Genomic DNA, 5,721 nt, shown 5'->3' with positions numbered 1-5,721 from the left:
ATGAGAAGAGGATGGGAATAAGGCAAGGGGGGCACATTAACATTAGGCTTTCCTCACTGAGCTATCAACCTGGAAACTAAATACCCCAATCTCTTCTTCTCCTTGGAGCTCTCCAAGGACCATGATGTCCCTTCATCGTCCCTATCAGAACTGGTAATCGTATAGGAAAATTGCTGCTCATTCCTGACTTGGTCTTGTTTGTGATGTCACACTGGGACTGAACTACCTCTGGATGACTTAAGATCTCTCAGGGCTCCCTGGGGACATCTAGTCACTGCTACACCCATCTATTCCTGGTTGGAGCACACCAGTAGGAACTAAGACCACTTCTGCTCTTCCTCAAGCCCAATATTCAGATAAGGCAGAATGAAACAAAACAAAAGACAAACAGAAGCACACACAAACAAACAAAAGCCATGAAGCTGTGTCAAACTTATACTACAAAGTCATGCTTCACTAGACTCTAGTTGATGCTATTCCACTCCATGGGAGGTAAGAATTGTAATTTTACTAAGATTCATGAGTATGCTTTTTTCTCTTCTATACTGCAGAATAATAATTCTGTAAAAACTATCTGAAGCTTCATGAAAAAGTGCACATAAAGGGCCCATACAACATGAAGTCTGAAACAGTTCATTGCTCAGTCCATGCAAATGATTAATACAATTAGGCACATTCTATCATCACTACATATAGAGACAAAGAACCCTGGAAATAGGCTAAATCTTAAACTATTAATATTTAATTCTCTATTAATCTATTTGATGATAAAGCCACTGCTATTATCTTTGTTTATGGGAATGCTGTAGAATAATTCTGCCTATCTTTCTTTCAGAGAGGCCATTTAAAATGATGTTCTTGTTTAAATGCATTAAAATTCTACAGAACATTAAGTAAATTATAGACCAGTGTGCCCACCTTCTTCATTTTCTTATTTGTATAAATATAACAATTATTGATATTGAGCAAATAAGTTTATATATTATTTAAAATTACAATTTTTCTTTGATCATACTAGAAATATTTTCTGATGCAAACACAGAAAATATCAAAATGGAGAACAAAACAATGGAAGCAGGTAGACAATGTGTCAGGCTAAGAAAACACAGGCTATTTTTGTTTTGTTATTGGTGTGTGTGTGTGTGTGTGTGTGTGTGTGTGTGTGTGTGTGTGTCTGTGTCTGTGTGTCTGTGTGTGTGTGTGTGTTTAATTTAAGAAAGGCAAGTTCTTATGTTTCATTTCAAAAGAGACTGAAATGTAAGCTAACTTGTCAATCTTCACTATCTATTGATGATGACATTTCTAGAGCTATATTCTGGTAGGACATTGCCTGCCTTGATTCGGTCAACTACAGAGACCTTATCTTCTGGTCCTGCTGGCTTGCTATATCAAATCCCTAACAAGGGATGCTGGAACAATTTTAGTACATTGTGAGCAGTCACTGCCAACTCCTGACCTGTAAGATACAATCACAGAGTATACCTTATTCCACTGAAATATTGGGCAAAACTATTACGTAAATGCTGTTTGAACCCTTCTTGGACAGATGCTATAAAAATAAATTATTACCTTTGTATTTCAAACTTTAACCATATGACATATCAACAATACAGAAGCCAGCACTTTTCTGTGACATAAATGGATGATTTATCCTCTCTCTCCTACAACTGCCCAATTCAGTTCCTTTCAATTTTTCTACATAGATTTAGACTTTCCGATCTGAATAGTCTTTGCCAATGTGTAATTTAGATTTTTCAGCAGATGTCACATAAGCCTGGAGTGAATACTTCCTAGGTATAAGTTACATTTGTGGCCTGGTACATAATACTCAATGTTCCAAATGTCATTTAAAATGATAAACAAATGACTACAGTATTTTTTTAAAAAAGTCAGTATACTTTTCCCAGGTTTTTATTATGAATATTATTCACTTGAAGTTAATTAAAATGGAACCCCTGAACTCGCACATGGCAATAGGAGAACATATTATTTGTATCTACAAAGTTATCATTCCCACCTTTTTGAGCATTCTCTCTGAATGGCATCACACAGTACCCACAAACCAACTGTACTGCATATAAGAATCTAAGTGAAGCTCATCTTTTTTTCCTAATATTACACCTGCATTTTTCTATGAGTTGTAAAATTCAAAATTTAGAAGCTTGGTCAGTCTTTTCTTTGGTTGTATTTTATCTACAGATTTAAAGATAGAGCTTCAGGCATGGCGTGGGAGGTGTTTCACAATATTAACTCATTTGACCCTCCAGGTCTGCATACCACCCTCTCTACAAGGCAACATGGAGCTCTTTGTGTTTCATAAAGAAGCAAGATTGATGAACAATAATCCATCTGCAATATCATTTCCCACTTACCTTCCTTTCAATCAGAAGTTCACGAATGTCAATAGTGTACAGCACAACTATCAATGACAATTTGCCTAAATTCCTGAATTCCATGACTAAATAAATGAATCCCACTACTGTGTGTCCAAGAAATTTTTCAAACTTTTATTTTAATTTATCCTAGTATGTATTTATTTATAAAACTTCCTTCAAATACTTTGAAATTTATATATTTACTGAAGAATGCCTTATTTTCCCATGCATCCTTTTAAAGATGTGTTTGTCACATGCTTCTATATTGTAGATTGACCAGGAAAATGATAAGGTAATAATTATTCATTCATTAGACATGGTGACAGAATGTAGAATGAAGAGTTAAAACACAGAGGAATAAGAGAGTGGTACTAGAATAACTTTGCCTGTCAGAAATCCTCAGGTAAGTCCAATAGCAATGAGAGCTGTGAACTCTGCCCTGTCCCTTGTGCCTGCCATTGCCTGACCCAGAGGTCTGCTACTGTCAGGGACTACAAGTGGCCCACTTCAATTTGGACTACCAGAGGCCTGCTCAAATATGGGACTATGAGAGGCCTGCTGCCATCAGAGACTACAAGGTCTACAAACTATAAGAACAACCAGATGGCAAAAGGCCAGGACAACCACATGGCAAAAGGATAAAGACAAAGTCAAGAGGAGCCAGATATGGTACCACCAGAATCCAATTATCTCACTACAGCAAGCCCTCAATATTCGAACACAGTTGAAGCACAAGAATCCAGCCTTGTGAAGATAGTAAAGACATTTAAAGTGAAAATATATAAATACCTTAAAGAAATACAGGAAAATGGAATCAAACAGCTAAAGGAAATGAATAAATATGTTTAAGACTTGAAAATGGAAATAGAAGCAATAAAGAAAACATAACCTGAGGGAATCCTGGAAATGGGAAACCTAGGGATGAGAACAGGAACTACACAGATAAACATCACCAAGGGAATACAGGAGATGGAAGAGAGAATCTCACCTTTAGGCGATATGATAGAAGAACTTGATATATCCATCAAAGAAAAGGTTAAATCTAAAAAGTTTCTAACACAAAACATCCAGGACATCTGGGAAACCATGATAAAACCTAACCTAAGAATTATAGGAGCAGAAGAAGGTGAAGAGCCTTAGCTCAAAGGCCCAGAAAATATTTTCAACAGAAGTACAGACAAAAATTGCCCTAACCTAAAGAAAGAGATACCTATAAATGTACAAGAAGCTTACAGAACACTAAATAGATTGGACCAAAAAAGAAAACCAACTGCCACATAGTAATCAAAACACTCAATGTACAGAACCAAGAAAGAATATTAAAAGTTGCAAGGGGAAAAGGCTAAGTACCATATAAAAGTAAACATATCAGAAGTACATCAGACTTACCAAAGAAGACTTTACAAGCAAGAGAGGCCTGTGCAGATATCTGCAGTTTCCAAGAGACCACAGATGCCAGCCCAGACTACTATAGCCAGCAAAACTCTTAATGACCATAGATGGAGAAGCCAAGATATTTCATGACAAAACCAAATTCAAGCAATATCTACCAACAAATCCAGAACTACAGAAGATACTGGAAGGAAAAGTCCAACCCACAGAGGTTAACTACACCAAATAAAAGACAGGGAATACATAAACCCAAAGTCAGCAAAAACAAAAAGAAGGGAAGCTCATGCATGCAGGGGCACATGCACACACACATAAACTCTACTAACACCAAAATCAAAGTAGCAGGAATTGGCTCTCTGCTCCTCCCTGAGGAGACAGTTGCATCTTCTCATGCAGTGCCAGCCTCATCCCACAGACAAGATGGTGAAGGTTGGTGTGAACAGATTTGGCCGTATTGGGCGCCTGGTTACCAGGGTTGCCTTCTCCTCTGCATCTGGCAAAGTGAAGATTATTGTCATCAGTGACCCCTTCATAGACCCCAACTACATGGTCTACGTGTCCCAGTATGCCTCTACACATGGCAAATTCAATGGCACAGTCAAGGCTGAGAATGGGAAGCTTGTCATCAATGGGAAGCCCATCACCATCTTCCAGGAGTGAGATCCTGTTAGCATCAAATGGTGTGATGCTGGTGCTGAGTATGTCGTGGGGTCTACTGGCGTCTTCACCACCTTGGAGAAGGCTGGGGCTCACTTGAAGGGTGGGACCAAAAGGGTCATCAACTCCACCCCTTCAGCTAACACCCCCATGTTTGTGATGGGTGTGGACCACAAAAAATATGACAACTCACTCAAGATGGTCAGCAATGCACCCTGCACCACCAACTACTTAGCCCCCAGGCCAAGTTCATCCAAGACAACTTTGGCATCGTGGAAGGGCTCATGACCACAGTCCATGGCATCACTGCCACTCAGAAGACTGTGGATGGTCTCTCGGGAAAGCTGTGGCATGGTGGCAGTGGGGCAGCCCAGAGCATCATCCCTGCATCCACTGGTGCTGTCAAGGCTGTGGGCAAGGTCAACCTAGAGCTCACTGGCATGGCCTTTTGTTTCCCACCCCCAATTTTTCCATTGTGGATCTGACATACTGCCTGGAGAAACCTGCCAAGTATGATAACATTAAGAAGGTGATGAAGCAGGCATCTGAGGGCCCACTAAAGGGCATCCCGGACTACTACTATCCAGGTTATCTCCTGAGTCTTCAACAGCAACTCCCACTCTTCCACCTTTGATGCTGGGGCTGGCATTGCTCTCAATGACAACTTTGTAAAGCTCATTTCCTGGTATGACAATGAATATGGCTACAGCAGCAAGATGGTAGACCTCATAGCCTACATGGCCTCCAAGGAGTAAGAAACCCTGGACCATCCACCCCAGCCCAGAAAGAATACTGAGAGCAAGAGAGAGACCCTCAGTTTCTGAGGAGTTTCCATACAAAATCAGCTCCCAACACTGAGCATTTCCCTCCCAATTCCATCCCAGACCTCCATAATAACAGATGGGGCCTAGGGAGCACTCCCTACTCTCTTCAATACCATCAATAAAGTCTGCTGCACCCCCCCCCAAATAATGGGAATTAACAATCATTGGTCATTAATACCTCCCAAATCAATAGACTCAATGTCCTAATAAAAACAAATAGGCAATCAAAATGGGTGCAAAACCAGGATGCATCATTCTGCTGCATATAAGAAACAACCTCAGAAAAAAGATAAACATCACGTAAGAGGAAAGGGCTCTGAAAAAAAAAATTTCCAGGCAAACAGACCAAGAAGAAAGTTGGAATTAATATCTAAGAAGTTGACTTTCAACCAAAATTAATCAAAAGAAATGGGGAAGGACTTCATATTCATCAAAGGAAAAATATGCCAAGTTCATATCTCAATTCTGAAATC

General features: G+C 39.6%; 1 pseudogene; it reads left to right on the top strand.

Moving 5' to 3' along the window:
• Positions 1–248: 248 nt before the first annotated feature.
• Gapdh-ps7 (Glyceraldehyde-3-phosphate dehydrogenase, pseudogene 7) lies at positions 249–5,463 on the top strand (annotated as a pseudogene).
• Positions 5,464–5,721: the final 258 nt, after the last annotated feature.

Source organism: Rattus norvegicus, chromosome 13 (assembly GCF_036323735.1).
Source record: "Rattus norvegicus strain BN/NHsdMcwi chromosome 13, GRCr8, whole genome shotgun sequence".
NCBI lineage: Eukaryota > Metazoa > Chordata > Mammalia > Rodentia > Muridae > Rattus > Rattus norvegicus.
The sequence above is the reverse complement of the archived record's forward strand: the minus strand, read 5'-3'. Positions and strand labels throughout refer to the sequence as shown.